We start from the raw sequence: 16,294 nt of genomic DNA, 5'->3' as shown, positions 1-16,294 counted from the left end.
TTTTGGAACTCCGGGTGATCAGACTGACATCATAAGCATTTCTTCCCTCAAAGCCAAAATAGTGCAGGTGTTCAGACAACACCACCGCCATGTGGTACTGCAACGAGCAAGGCAGACTGGGATAGTGGATAGTGGACCTTTTGTCAGGAGGCTTTGTGCCTTTGGACATGGCTGTAACATTAGGGCATTTCCCTGGTGGTTCAACATCTGGCGGGCTCTCTGAACTCCAGAGCGGACAAACTCAGCCGACAATGCCTGGTCAATCATGAATGTTGTCTCCATCCGGAGGTGGTGCAAGGTCTCTTTCAGCAGTGGGGAGAGCCTTGGTTAGATCTTTTCGCCTCTACAGAGAAAGCGCAATGTCAGTAGTTTTGCGTGTTGCAGTTTCCAAGGCGGGACTTGCTCTGCAACTCCTTTCATTGCAAGTGGCGCTGAGGCCTCCTGTACTCCTTTGCACCCATACCACTTCTGCCCAGAGTTCTCAAGGAGACCAAGAACGACCTTGCCCAAGTAATCCTAGCTGTTGAGTATAGCCATCGATACTCTGATCAGGCTGCTCTTTTGGGAAGATCTTCTGTCGCAGCAGCAGTCAGACAAACAGATGGAGAACAGTTTTCAATGCATTTATTAAAAAGACTGCATTCTATGATAAGATATGAGCTGTGATTATTAGGAGGATGAAATAGATCACAGAATTGTGACCGTTAGGGGGAAAACAGATGAATAATCCCAACATTCTGGAATAAATATGTCAAAGAATTCCTGCCTATACCCCTAGCATCTACGTGAGAGCATAGCAGCGATATCCTTTTCTGTCCATATTAGTCCATGGAATAAGTCCCTGCCCCCCATACCTAAGAACAGGGGTCTGCTGGCCGTCTCCTTGGTTGTCAGTAGGGACAAGGCCTGGATCAGCAAAGCTGCAAAGTGTCATAGGATGCCTCCTCTTGTTGGAGTGACCTCTCTAACCTTCTCAGGCATGTGTGGTGATTTTATAATAAAACGTGTTATCGTTCTGAGAACAGGCCTGACATGATAATGTGTCCATGACATTGTACTCTTGTAGCGGTAATACCAAGTAAACTACAGTGGATAAATATAACAGCCTTGAGCAGAGCACAAAAGAGAATGCATTCAAAATGCAATTAATTGTGGAACACAAACAAAATGTGGTTTCTAAGAATGGCAGCTGATAACACGTAAAAGCAGCAAGATAAAAAGTTATCTGTGATAAAATATAAAAAATGAATTAAAGCCGCTAAAATGTGATGTATGCCTTAAAGACACAGCCTATGGGCCTAAAAGCTCAAATAAGGGTACCCAACCAAGGGCCTCAAAGGTGAAAAATGTTGTTGAAAGGGTGCATTTCTTGGACATAACCTCATTTATCTTGCTTGTATGTCTGGTAGGATGGGGCTAACTGTTGCAGCTTAGAACCTTCATATATATATTTTAAAGTGTTAAGAGCAGGAAAGAAGTTTTTTAGGATCTGCATTGTTGGTTGTCTTTACCCGGCTTTGGGAGGGCCACAATGTCGGCAACATACATTGTTTCCGGAACCCCCATCCCTCCCTTGTCCAGATCTGTGAGGTTGTTGGGAGCTGCTGGTTTAAAGGATTTTCTATCTTTGATATCTGATAGCACTTAGTCTGTTAAAGGGGCACAGAGAGATTCCCTTTGTTCTGCTGACATTGTGGGAAGGTGAATGTTTTGCACTATTTGTATGGGCTTCTCTTATTTCGTCTCCCTTTGTATATAGTTGTTCATAGTATTACCCTAAACAGGTTTCCCTTTTGTCTTTCTTTAAGCATTAGGAGTCCATTACATTGTTTCAAGCTCACAAGTCTGACCCTATTGTGCTTTGAACATATCTCTCCCCTTCCCCCAGAAAGTTGTGGGCTTTGTAACCATACTTGTACATCTTCCTGCCTAAGGGGCAGTACGGCCCTCCCAGACCTGTTCACCAGAAGGGTGTTCATTTAACTTTTTGTATTTGTGACTTTCTTCAAGTCAGCCTGTTTTCCTGTTCGTTTATAGTTGTCTTTTGTTATTTTAAGCTCACCCTTTAGTTTTGACTGCAATTATATCTTATTTAGCACGTCTGTCGCTGCAAGTTCAGTAGACCTAGTAGTAAAGATGAAGTTTATATAAACCACAGATTTGTTAAACTATAGCATACAATTAAAATAGTCTTTAAAATGCCTATGAAAACCAATACCACTCTTAAAAGCCAATAAAAATCTACGAACTGCATAGTTTAAGTCGAAACATTGGACACTGAATACAAGTCTTCGTGCCTCAGCTCTTTGACGAAATCCCATATTTAAAAAAAAAAAAAAAAAAACAGGTTTTAAAAAAAACACAACTTAAATATATAAAATATATATTAAGTAAATTAAAACATGAACAGAGGAGCAGCACATTCCTAACACGCAGTGACAGTTCCCCCTCCATGGTCCATATCACTGACACTTACTCATGCAGATTTCCAGACCTGCCAATCTTGGAAAATTTTCCACAGTGATCCCTCAGCTGATTCAGAGGAGCAGCGCACAGGGGGATGCGTCGTGAGAGTTGAAGCATGAAACATGACATGTTTATTCTGAGAATTACCAGGTAGTTTATTAATTGCTACATGTGCATTGACTGTACTTTAAATTATAACATTATTGTAAACATTTAAGTATCTACATTAGCAGGTATGCAGTGCTTTCCTTGCTAGCCAATACTGGTCTGGTAAATAAGCTGACATTTCTGTTCTCCGCCCAGCAACCCCAGTCTAAGGTTCCAGACCCGAGTTGGATTTTGGGAATGAACAATCCATTCACACATTTTTGGCATGAGACCTGCCAAACAGAAAAAAATAGATATTATCAACAATTACTGCTACAAAATGAATATGCCCAGATCATACTTTGAGGAATGTTCCCTTATATGAGTTAGTTGCTGACTTGGCTTTATGAAGTAATTCATTGGATGGTTCCCAATTATAACATGGAACAGTACTTTCTGGGTATTCATATTTAACAGACGAAATATTGCACAGCGTCCCTGGAGCTGAAGCATGAAACACGGTGTTCTGAAAATTACCAGGTAGTTATTTATTGCTGCACGTGCATTGACTATGCTTTAAATTATAGCATTATTTTAAACATTTAAGTATTTACATTAGCAGCTATGAGGTGTTTCCTTTGCTAGCCAATACTCGTCTGATAAAGTGACAGTTCTATTCTCTGCCCAGCAACCCCAGCCAACGGTTTCAGACCCGAGTTGCTGCTTTTCTATAATGGGAACGTAGAGCTCTTGAGTCAGGCCAGACAGGCGATCCTGTCAGATCATTCGTGAACAGTTCCACATGCGTTACTGGTTCTGCCCCAGCCTGCGGGGAGTTGATCCACATGCCGCTTACTCTAGTGGAGAAGGGTGGGCCTGGGGCCTGTGCTTCAAAAACACCGGTCTGTTGCCTGGAGACAAGTGGTATAGAGATGTTCAAATCACTTTTACCAGTGTCTTATGGTTTCCTTGTCCAGACTTTAATTATGTCAGACTGCTAAAGAACGCAGGGAACTAACAACCAGTTGAAAGTTTGGAAATTGAACGCTTTGTTCACTGACGTTTTATGTCCACAGCGCAATAATTCATATTCCACGCACATTTAGGAGCACTGGGATGGGCCAGACGTGTCAGCGTTTTTAAAGCCGGGTTTTGTGCATTCGCCTAATGTTGCCCAATTCCAAGCCCTGTCCCCTGCCTGCCCCCAGTCAAAGAGGCCTACAGTATATCATTTTCTCTCAGTGTAGTAAGCAAAATAGAGGACACTTCATTAGAGTCTTCCAGCTTATACCATGTAATCACATTTTAGATAAACGCTCAAGCAGTGCAAGGCAATTTACATTTAAACACATTTGCCCATGTTTCTGTTTAAAATATTTGTTGAATAACTTACTAGTGTCTGTGTGCTGGCTATGGCCTGTGCAGAGTGTTGTTCGCTGTGCAGCACACGACAAGCTGCTGTGCTTGCTTTTCCTGACACACTCTGAGGCGCATGCTACGCACTGTGCTCAGGGGTGGACGCTGCGCATCCCCATTGGTCTGAATCGAGGCTTCTAGTAGAGTTCTCCACAGGAACAGCAATACTCTGAAGCAGGGATTAATGTGCCCCCCCCCCCCCCCCAAGAATGTTTTGGCGCCAAGGTGTTTGTTGCTCAGTAGTCCAGCCAGTGGCTCTGCAACTGCCACTGGTGCTTTTTCCGGCATAAATGAGAAAAATGTAGTTCATTTGTGCGGAGAATCTTGAATCTGCGATATGCAGTGTGATATTGGCTATTCACTGTGAGACAGTGTGAAGTAAGACGATATTGTGTGACACACTGCGCCACTGTGCGAGTTGGCAGGTCTGGATTTCTTCCATTCATGCCTAGACCCTTAACATAGAATCTGCACACGGTAGGGGGGACGGCCATTGCTTTATAGGCTGTGAGGAAAGTTTACATTGAAGGACCCCAAAGTCCCACAACCTGAACCTAATCAGAAATCTCAGGGAGGATAATCGTGGTGGGCCAGAACAAAGCATTAAACCCAAAATCACAGTAAAGGGACCCCTTGCAGAGAGGAAGTCCAGCAGGAGTGGCAGAAAGTGATGGAATAGGTAGAATCAATTAAGGGCAGTGGGAGCAGGCTCACCATCTACAATGGAGGACAAGGTTGCCTGGGACTCGGACTCAGACCACAGGTCCAGTTCATCTGGGGATTAGAGTACAGAACTACCTGTGGTGATGCCTGAGACCTCCGGTGAAAATTATCTGATGCAGCTACCATGTTGGTGCAGTGGTAATGAAGGATTGTTGTAGATTATATAATGAGCAACCTGGGGAGTGGGGAGATTATATTAATCCCCAGAGCCATGAGATTCTTCCTTACCGTTTTTTTTTGTGTGGGAGTGGGGGCTGGTACGATGCACAGAACAGCCCCAACCCCCTAGTTAGTGTTGCACTTGGGTTACCCCCGCAAGGGGTTATAGTTTGAATGAACATTTGGATGGGGGGGGCCTTGCCTACTTGTCCTGGGGAGAGGGCATTGGGATGAATGTTGTTCGTTTGTTAACTACAAGCTCCTATATTGGAACATTAGGGGAAATGCACACAAGGACGAAGCAGTATAAATTATTTTCCTATCTAAACAGAAGGGGAATCTACATTGCACTTTTGCAAGAAACCCACCTAACAGACAAGGAGGGGGCAGCATTACATAGAAGGTGGGGAGGCCAGGCCTTCTATATTACTTATTCAGCCTATGCAATGGGAACACTAATTTGATCCGACCAGGGGTCCCTTTTCAGCACACAAGAAACTTGATAGACCCAGCGGGTCGGTATGTAGTAGTGACTGGCTGACCAGAGGGTTGAGAATATAGCGATCATAAATGTATATGCCTGGAACGAAGATCAGGGGACATTCTTGGTGGGTCTGTTGAGGCCCTTAGTCCCCTACCTGGTCCATCATGGGTGTACACTTTCATTTTGTAGCGTACCTTAATGTTGACTGCTCCCACCCTCAATTGAGGGATTCACCACTGATCCCGGATGGCCCGCCTCTTCATGGACTGGCATCCCTGATGGGGGCTGATAGAAACCTGGCGCCAGGTGCACCCACTTACACAGGACTGTTCTTTTTTTTTTTCTCAAGCCTACATGAATTACATATTCGCCCAGGCACGTTCCTCTGCACCCCTAACATTAACAGCTTAGAACAGGATGATTGAAACCTGAATCACTAGAAGACCCAATGTACCGAGAAGTGACCGGGGGGCCTTATAAGGTAATATTTTGAGGATAACAGCAGCACAGCGTCCTCCCCCCAGATAGAGTGGGATTCTTTTAAGGCAGGGATCAGAGGGCAGTGTATAGCTGAGTCTGTAGGGGTGAGGCATACTTTACTACAGGAATCCCTGGCTATGGAGCAAAAATTGAGGGAGGCAGAGAGACGCAGGCTTGGTCGCCCATACTTACAGGAAGCCTAATTGGACACTAAAGAGATTAGCAGGGCACGTTGAGAAGTTCAGATGCTTCGTTACAGAAATTATACTGTACGGGCGCATGTGGAGCGCAACCACACTGCATCCATCTTGGCTGGCTAACCCAGTTAAGAGAAGCTTGATTATAGTAGAGCTCCAGACTGAGGGTGGGACCCAAGACTATTGTCAAGGGGAGATTAGCCAATACTTCAGCTGGTACTACACCAGCTTATACACAAGTGTGTCTGCACACAATGCAGACACAATAAATGCTTTCCTAGCATCATTACTTCTCCCAAACATCACCAATGAAGATGCCAAGGACCAGGCGGGGGGACATAACCCTGCAGGAAATGCATGTGGCAATAAAGAGTTTAGCACAAGGCAAAATACCTGGGACAGACGGGTTCTCTGTGGAGTTCTACACCACATATGCTGAAGAAATAGCGGCAAAAGCTGGTAGACCTCTATAAAGTGGCTAGAGACACGGGATGCCTACCAAACTCCACCCAAGAGGCGGTAGTGCCACTGTTGAAGCCAGGGAGAGCTGCCCATGACTGCAAAGCCTATCAACCATTGTCATTGCTCATTATCGACTACAAGATCCTGAGCAGGGTTCTGGCTGCCAGACTCCTTCCACTCATGACCAAGTTGGTTCATCCCCCGCGGCAACACAGCTCTCAGTATTAGGCACCTTTGGATTCTGATGGAGGCTGGACGGGTGCCCAAAAGCAGTGGTATTTTCTGTTGATAAAGAAAAAGCCTTTGACAGCTTGGAGTGGGACTTTCTATACAGTGTAATGGTGTACCTACAGTTAATTCGCATCTTTTTGGGCTGGACCAGGCTGCTATACACAGACCTCACAGCCAGAATTTGCACGGGCCAGACCATCTCTGAGAGCTATAAAGTAAGGTGTGGGACCAGGCAGGGATGCCCCCGTTGCCCTTACTTTTTGCATTGGCCATGGAACGTCTAGCTAGCTACACAAAGACAGATATCAGGGCATACAGATTGCAGATAATCCCCACCGCATTGCCTTATATGTGAGCAATCTCTTAATCGTCCTTCAATACATAACAGATTTGGAGGGTACCAGAGCCCTGGTAGAGGAGTTTGGCTTGCCATCTAGACTAACGGTCAATTTGCAAAACTCAAGGCTGTTCCCAACAGGGACCAACCTCAACCCCCCTGAGGGTCTAGCAGTGTTACAATGGGAGTCCCGTGGCTTATCATACCTGGAAGTCAAAATAGTTTGAGATCAGACTGATCTCCTGGAAGGGAATGCAGGGATGGCTGTTACGGCACTCAAAGCGAGCACTGATTTTTTTGAAAGACAGCTCCCTTATCGGTAGTGGGTGAGTTGCACTGATTAAGATGGTTACGCTTCACCAATTGCTCTTTCTTTGCATTGCAACTGGTGTGAATCCCCCGAGTACTGTTTTAAGAGCTGGATTCACTGACCACTGCATTCATTTGGGGATCGATTCACAGAAGGGTAGCACTGTCTATGCTGCAGTAGCCAGGAAATAAGGGAGGGATGGCTGTACCTGAGTTTGAGTCCTACTTCCTCATAACACAACTCCAGTGTTTTACACAGTAGCTGGCAGGTAGGCAAACTCCAGACCAGCCAATGGGGCCCTTTGTCCCAGACCTCCACAGATTATCGGGACGTTGCTGAGAACTGGGTGCCCATTAGATAGCAACACCCAAGAATTTTGAATATCGTGTCACTGCTGGACAGATGCTTACAGAAGACGTGAGTAAAAGTGCCTTACTTACGCGACATACCCAGGACTCTGCTAGCAACACTGCCCCATGGTGGTAACTGGGGTAGATGAGAGGATTGGACGACCACCGTAGCATTGAAAATTGGGGACTTGTTTGTGCTTAAGAGCTCCTCCTGTTTGAGGACTTTCACCCAGAATTTGATCTATCACAGGGCCATTACCTATTCCACAGGGCAGTGTTGACCGTGATCTGCAAGCACAGGGGGAACTGCCATGTCGGAACCGAGGTCTCATAAAAGTAGTCAATATATGGATGGTCTCGTCGTCTGGCACCGTCAAAGTGGTCACATGCCTAAACAGAGCGATAAGGGAAGACATGCTTCAACCCCTAGAAATCCTGCGGCCATGTTGGGAGGAGGACCTGGAGATTCCCATACCAGAAGGCGATTGGGCGACCCTCCTGGAAAGGGTATTAAAGGTAAATAGGAATGCCTGATTCAAATGAATCCATTTCTATATCCTACACAGAGTGTACTTAACCCCAGGGTGGAAAAGTAGATACTTCAACATGACACAAGTAGCACGTTCAAAAGGGCTTCTGGGTTAAAAAACCTTTTGAGATCCATACAAGTCTAGCCACCCTTTACTCCCCCAGGATTCTAGTTTTCAGAAGGGTGTAGGTTTGGCAGGCTTCCCTGGGTGCAGACTGAGCTAGGGCCCAAAATCGACAGCTACCCAAATTGCACAAAAGACTTGGTTTTAAATAGAATAATCTGATATGTCTTTTATTTTGTGTCCTTTCCTATTGCAGGAGCTCGGCCTACCCACACAAGTGGAGTACCATTTTTGTGCAGAGATGTGTAGGAACACTGGGTGGTAGCAAATTTGCATTTCGCAGATTCCAGAGGTTTACCTCATAGAAATGTAAAGAATATATGTGTGATCTTGGCCATTTTGGCAAAACTTGAAGTTTGCAGTGCTTTGTGGGAAAGTGAGTGGGATCACTCAAAGTTACACCGCCCTGGATACCGCAGTGTACGGTTCTCAAAAATGTGAGGGATTGTTATGGCTCTTTGAGTCCATCCACTACTGAAGTAGACTTGCACTAGTTGGTTTTACCAACTACAGAAGTGCTACCTTCAAACAACAAATACTAATAACAGTATCAGAATATTGAACACATGTCTACTGGAGGTAGTTCCTAAAGACATGTCGGGGCACCAACCACTCTACGGGCCAATAACACGCCTTTCACATGCCACACACACTGCCATTCTTACCGCCATCCATGGGCCCAAACAGCACAGCACAACACTCACTTCAACATACCGCCACTATTCAATGACTCAACATTCATACTCCACAGGACTAAATAACCAGTCACTCCACATCTCGCCAAGTTATCAACCACCTTGCATACAAATACACCACAAGCACATCTCTATATGGTCAGACAGTACAGAATGTGTGCCAAGGGAACCGTTACTAATACCCCATAATAGCCACATGAGACTCAAGAAGACGCGTCTTTCGTGTGCCTTTAATGTGCTCGCAATGCTAAATCGAACTCCTTCCAGTTCATGGATGCAGGTTGGATGGGTGTTTGCGGATGCCTTCAGCCTCTTTCCATTCTTTGAACTCTGTGAGCATATCTACCTTTGAAACTACAGTAAATGTACTGGGGAAGACCATCCTAAGTTCCCTAAAGAGCACATCCTAACCTACTAAGGAGGTTGTGTTTTGTAGCTTGGGGTACTCTGTAATGATGTGGCGTATGTCTCGTCCACTGTTATGTACAGTGCTGTGACTGTAATGCACTTACCATACAGCGAACTGAAGATCTACCACTTTCTGATGGAGGATGAACATGGCAAGCAAGCCACAAATATGTTTTGTGTTAATCTAAGGGAAGCAGCTCACCCAGGAGGGTACCCTAGTACCTAGAAAAAGGCAGTGTGGCACTAACTGGGACCTATTGGATGAGCCATGTTTTCAGTTTCTTGCAAAACTTAGTGTCTGAGCTGTTGGCTCTGATGTCCAGGGGAAAGTCGTTCCAGGCTTTGGGAACCAGGTATGAGAAAGTACACCTGCCAGCTCTGGCTCCTTAGATGCAGGAGATATAATGGAGCAGGAGGCCGTCTGAGCATAGGTTTCAGGTCAGGCATGGAATCTGAAGCAGCTGCTCAAGTAATTGGGGTTTTGATTGTGAGGGGCAATGTATGTGTACATGAGGAGTTTGAAGAGTGCATATTTGTTAACTGGGTGCCAATGTAGATTTTTTAGGTGTCTGGAGAAGAGTGATCTGTGGGAGTTTACACTGAGTCTAGCTGCAGGATTTTGGATGTTTGGATGATCTGGAGTTTCTGGGTGAGATAAGCAGTGATGCCAACTAAGTGTGTTTCCATAGTCCGGCTTGCTGTAGACCAGGTGACAGTTCTACCGCTGTTTAGTGTGAGCCATCTGATTTTTTTTCTGAGGGACTTGTAGGTGAAGAAGTAGGAGGAGGTGAAGGTGTTGATCTGGCTGGTCATTGATAGGACCACTATAGTGAGGTTCATGGCTTGATTAGATGGGTTGAATGTCGATCCTATTTTGGCAGGCAACTAGATTGGCATCCATAGTGATGTGTCTTTTCCAAAGAGACTTACACCTGTTATATTGGAGTTGAGGTTTAGATAGTTGGTCTTTATCCAGTTGGTGACTTCAAACACGTGGTGGTGATTAGTTGGAGGTGTTGAAGGGGAGCATGAGGATATGCTGGGTGTCATCAGCATATGAGATGATACTGATTCAGTGTACGTGGATGTTGTTGGCGAGCAGTGCTATGTAGATGTTGAACAGCATTGGGCTGAGTGAGGATCCTTGAGGATTCCGAAGATAAGTTTGGCAGCAGCAGAGGTGAAGAGTGCCAAACTGACATAATGGGTGTGCCCATTGAGAAAGGTTCTTATTCATCAGAGGATGGTTCCTCTTATGCCAGTTTCATGGAGGTGTTGTATGAAGGACTGTGCCCAGATTGGCTTAGAAGATGACAAGGGTGAGTGTGGTTGTCTCTCCTCTGCCCATGATCAGTTTAATGTTGTCAGGGCTGACGATTAGGGTGGTCACAGTGCTGTGATTGGGCCTAAACCCATATTGAGAGGAACCTAGGAAGTAGTTGTCATTGTGATGATTGACCAGTTGCTTACAAGTTTTTTGAGAATGTTGACTGGGTAGGGAACAAGATGATAGGTATGTAGTTTGCCAGAGGCTTTGGGTCTAGTTGAGGATTTTTTTTTTCCAGATGTGGTAGTTTGATGGCATATTTTCAGGTGTCTGGCAAGGTGGCTGTGGTGAAAGTTGCATCTGAGCGGATGCATGTGTGTCTCTCCTACCTTGACTGACTGCCTTCTACCTATGAGATATCCCTATGAAAGCATTCTTAGACTAACCTTGTCCTACCTGTTCATGTCTGTCTCCTTAACAATCATGACTAATATTATGTGCTTGCCAAGGGAACCTTTACTAACGCCTCCTGTAATGGCCACATGAGGCTCAGAAAGATGTCTTTCTTGCACCTTCAGCACACATGCTGCGCTGAATCCAACTCGTTCCAGATTATGGATGTAAGTTGGGGGGGGTGTGTCTAAAGATGCCTTTGGGTCTTGACCTACATTCCTTGAACCGTGTAAGCATATCACCTTTGAAACTAACGTAAACCTTCTGAGGAAGACTGTCCTACAATCCTTTTTGAGCACGTCAAAAACTACTAAGGGCTTTAGGTGTTGCTGCACAGGGTACACTGACAACGAGGCCTATGTTCTGTACACTGTTATGTGCAGTCCTGTGACTGTAATGCACTTGTCATAATGGCAAACAGAACATCTACCATTCCCAGCTGGCGGATGAAGATGTGGAGCAGGCCATAAGCAAGCCCAAGATTTTTTTCAGCTAGTGGAAACAATGTAAAAGGAAACCTAGCAGACAAATGTTCCACAACAGGCCAAATGTCAAACCTATCATGGTCTGGATGGTCTTGGGGCAATGGAGCAGCAGGATTATCATAGAGATGCAGGATACTCTGCAATATCAAAAACCTATCTTTGCTCATGACTAGTGCAAAGCTGGGTATTGCCCGAACCGTGCAAGTAGACAACTAAGACTGTACTCTTGGTCTGTGCAATATCCTAATTTCTGACGAATACATCTACCTGTGGATTCCTCACCTTTTGAATACTCCCCAGTGCACCAGCATTCAACGTAAATCTTTTCTTTCTAGCTCTCCACGTCGACCAGGACGTCAGAATGGAATGGCTCCGCACGTGACTGTCTGATGTCATCGGAGCCATAGAAGTCCTTGCCGGCATGCTCACGTCCGGTCCCTTTTTTCCACACCTTTGACGCTAACGGCTTTTTCTGTATTGAGGAAATTGTTTAGTCAAGTTTTCTCTGAGCTACAATGTCTCTGCCAAAGAAGTCAGGCTTTAAGCCTTGTAGGGAATGAGGGGGTCATATATCGGTTACTGACCCTCACTATCTTTGGTACCTGAGTTCCAACCTCGATGTTGGGGGATCCTCCTCATGCCAGAGTATGAACCTGGCTAAAGCAAAGAAGGAAAAGCAAGACTGGCAAAGATCCAGGCCTCAAAGTAATTTAATTCTCATAGGAAGCAGCATTACAGTTCTCAGTGTCTCTTACCTCAATGTCAGCCTGAGGTCCTTGTCATCGGCATCCAAGTCTCAGCGCCATTCAGCTTGGGAGATGAGCCCTACCCTTTCGCCCCTGCATCCAAAGTCGGGAGAGACATCACTGGCACCATCTTTGGCTGAGATCTCTGTGTCGCTCGCAAGTACTACAGCACACTTTTCTCCTGTTACTCCATCAAAGCAGGAGATTGAGGAGCAGGAGTCAAGTGGAGTCCAACCTCAAGCAGAATATCCGGCCTTTCCGGCTCCTGGTGCAGACTCAGCTGCATTTTTTAATGCTATGCTTAGCTTTTTTAACAGGGCCATGACCCCTGCTGGTGCGCCTGCAGGCCCCACAGGTCTATTAGCCTTCAATCTAGCCTTCCAGGTGCCACATAAACAGGCTCCTTTTATGCCCTTTTTGCCCACTGCTCCCTCACCTTCAGGGATGTCGGTGTTGCCCATACCAACGTCGGATAATGCTCTTCCGGTGTCAAGTCATTCAACACCTACGAGGGGGAACGTCCCGACGCCACCTCCGGCTTCACAGGCACCACAGCATACATCCTCGGCGCCAGTTCATTCTTTATCGACGCCAGAACTCTAGGTTATGGTCAAGAAGAGAGGCATTGAGTCTCTTAGAAGAATGGCAATACCTGGAGGAGCATCAGGAATTGGAGGAAGGAGAAATCCCTTTGCATGCTTATGGTTTTGAAGGGACTGAGGTGGCAAGTGGTCTAGACACTTCCCCAGAGTGGGGATTGCTCTCTTCAGGAGGTATTCCACCTCCAGAAGTAACTTCTTATCACAGTATGATCAGGAAAGTTGCTGACCTTTCAGAGTTACCATTGCCAGCATCAGAACTAAAGAACAATGTATCAACTGAGGTTCTTCACCCCTCATCTGCTACATCAGAGCCTTTGCTTCCATTTAATATGGCCTTGTCTGAGCCGGTTCTGGAATTCTGGTGGAAGCCTGTGTCTACTCCAGCTGTGTCTAAGGTCCTTGCTAGGAGATATAGGGCTGCACCAAGTGACCTGCAATTCCTCAGCCAGCATCTGACACCTGAAAGTCTGGTGGTCCAGGCTTCTTGTTCTGCTAATTCTGCTCCTGGCTTCTTCCCTACAAGTCCTACAGATAGGGAATTGAAACACATGGAACAGTCTCCAAAAATGTGTTTTCCTCATGTAGCATGGCATTAAACTCTGTTAACGCTAAATGTGTCTTGTGCAGATACATCCATGTGCTGATAGACTCTGCTAAGGAGGTTGTTCCTAAGCTACAACAAGATGTGCAGGAGCATTTTAAAAAGTTGTTGCAAGACAGTCAGGCAGCGGCTAAACAGGTCATCCAATCTGGCCAGGACAATGTGAACTCTGTTGCCAGGGCCATGGGTACATCGGTAGACAGCAGAAGGCATGCATGGTTAAGGGGGATCAGGATTTTCCCCTGATGTTCAGTCCACCTTAATGGATCTTCCTTTTGATGGATCAAGATTATTTGAAGAGAAGGCTGACTCAGCACTAGAGAGATTCAAGGAGGGTAAGACCACGGCTGAGTCTCTGGGTCTTCAATCTCTCTCCTTGGCTTATAGACCTTTCAGAAGATTTAGGGGATTTGGCTGCAGCTCCTCCTTTTGTGGGAATCAGCAGTTCCAGGGGCAACAATCTGCCAATCCCCTCTGCAGGTCCCAGAGATGTTGGGGAAGACTTGGGCAACATTGTGCCACCTAGCAGTCTTCCTCATCTTCCGCTCGAAACCTGTCAGGAATGTAACCCTAGTTCTCTCCCCTTTCAGCAGTGTGTGTTGCCCGTAGGGGGAAGGTTGGTTCGTTTCTTTCAAGAGCGGGAGTCAATATCATCAGACTCATAGGTGTTGAGCATTGTAGGAAATGGATATGTCCTTCCCTTTCGAGAGTTTCCGCCTCCCTTCCCTCCCCAGCATTCTTTTTGTTCAGAGGATCACCTCCTGTTGCTTCAGCAGGAGGTACAAAATCTGTTGTAAAAGGTGGCAGTAGAGTTGGTTCCGGAGCAGGAAAGGGGGTCAGGGATGTTATTCAGCATATTTCCTGATCCCCAAGAAAGATGGTTGTTTGAGGCTCATCCTAGACCTGAGGATTTTGAATTGGTACCTCGCGTCTGAGTAGTTCAAAATGCTGACCCTAGCTCAGGTGCTTTTGGTGGTGGACAAGGAAGTCTGGATGGTTTCTATCAACATTACAGGATGCTTAGTTTCACATCTCCATTCTTCAGTCACACAGGAAGCATCTCCGGTTCATGGTAGGGTCGCCGCACTACAAGTTTGCGGTCCTTCCTTTTGGTCTTACTTCTGCACCTCAAGTTTAATGAAGGGGATAGCAGTGTTTTCAGTGCATCTCAGAAGGATGTGAATATCTGTATTCCCTTACCTGAACAATTGGCTGCTCAAAGCCAAGTCTCCAGAGTTGGTGCTGCAACATTTGTAGGTGACAACACAGTTGTTGTTCAACCTGGACTTTTCGTTGAACATGCTCACATCTCACCTGGAGCCCTCTCAGCACCTCCTGTTCATAGGACCACTACTGGATAGAACATTGAATCATGCCTCCCCCTATCCCCCAGAGAATTCGGGACGTTCAGGCTATGATTCCAATGTTTCAGGATGGAGTGGTTGTTCTGGTCCTAAAGGTCCAACGCCTGCTCTGTCTGTTTGCTTCCTGTATTCTGCTGGTCACTCACCCACGTTGGCACGTGAGGGTTCTCCAGTGGCACCTCTGCAAGCAGTGGTTTTAACAAAACCGAGATCTCAAGGAGTCTTTTACAGTCTGCAGAGACACTGCATCGTATCTTTGGTGGAGTGTGGACTACAAACTATTGCAAGGAAGGGTATTTTGTCTTCCATCTCCAGTGATCACAGTCATAACGGATGCTTCCACTCCAGGCCGGGGGAGCGCATCTCGGGGATCTGGAGATCAAAGGTATTTGGTCACCAGTAGAACAGATATTTCACATCAATCTACAATAGTTCTGGTATTTGCTGCCAGCATTTTGGGTTACACATGTCTTACTTTTTGTCATAGATTTTACAAAACTTTATTGTTGGGGGAGGTGCCAGGCGATTGGTAGTTTAAAAAAAAAAAAAAAAATGCAGTAAAGGATAAATCTTACTTTGGTCTCATGAAGCACACATTGACATTAGCCTGAGGAACTGAAGTTATGCTCTGTGTGCAGATATGCTCCTTGTAAAAAGACAGAATGCCATCACTGACAGTGAAGTTACTTCATGGCTAAAGTGGGCTAATCCATTACTCCAAGATGTATGCTCTAGTGGGTGAAAGCAAAATTTGACCAACATAACAGCAGACGAATGGATGAAGGAGGCTGGCTGAAACCACTCCAACTATATAATATATAGGGTAAGGGATGGTGGGTTGAAGCGGAAGGAACTGTTCTTCAGCCCTACTTTTGGAAATTTAAAATAAATGTATCTGTGCAAACACCGGAGGTTCCTTTTTAAACCTTTCCCAGCATCTGACGCACTGGGAGTTTAATGCGGGCATTGGCGACCAGTTTTTAAAAGGCAACCCTTATACTGAAAATGGACTTTATCTATGCCTCACATCCACACTCATAGTTCAGAATTCAGTACAAAATGAGGCAATTGAAAACAACTTGAGGCCCTCTATTTTCTAGTACTGTACATTGTCTTTTCATTTATATTGACTCCCAGCAGTGTTCTTTCCTGGACTGTCTAAAAGTATGGCAGGTCACTGATTCTGGTGATCAAGTCAAGCAAAACATTTGGAAATCGCCTGAGCACAAGAAGCATGTAAAATAAATATACGGAGAGCAACTCTGAGACAGTTTTAGAAATGAATGAAGCTATGTGGGACCACAGTGAATATCCTTTG

General features: G+C 45.6%; 1 protein-coding gene across 3 annotated transcripts in view; it reads left to right on the top strand.

Moving 5' to 3' along the window:
- The window catches only part of NDRG3 (NDRG family member 3), an 836,729-nt gene that overhangs the window by 817,300 nt on the left and 3,135 nt on the right, over positions 1 to 16,294 (top strand). The gene's annotated exons all lie outside the window — the stretch shown is intronic.

This window comes from Pleurodeles waltl, chromosome 7, assembly GCF_031143425.1.
Source record: "Pleurodeles waltl isolate 20211129_DDA chromosome 7, aPleWal1.hap1.20221129, whole genome shotgun sequence".
Taxonomy (NCBI): Eukaryota; Metazoa; Chordata; class Amphibia; order Caudata; family Salamandridae; genus Pleurodeles; species Pleurodeles waltl.
The sequence above is the reverse complement of the archived record's forward strand: the minus strand, read 5'-3'. Positions and strand labels throughout refer to the sequence as shown.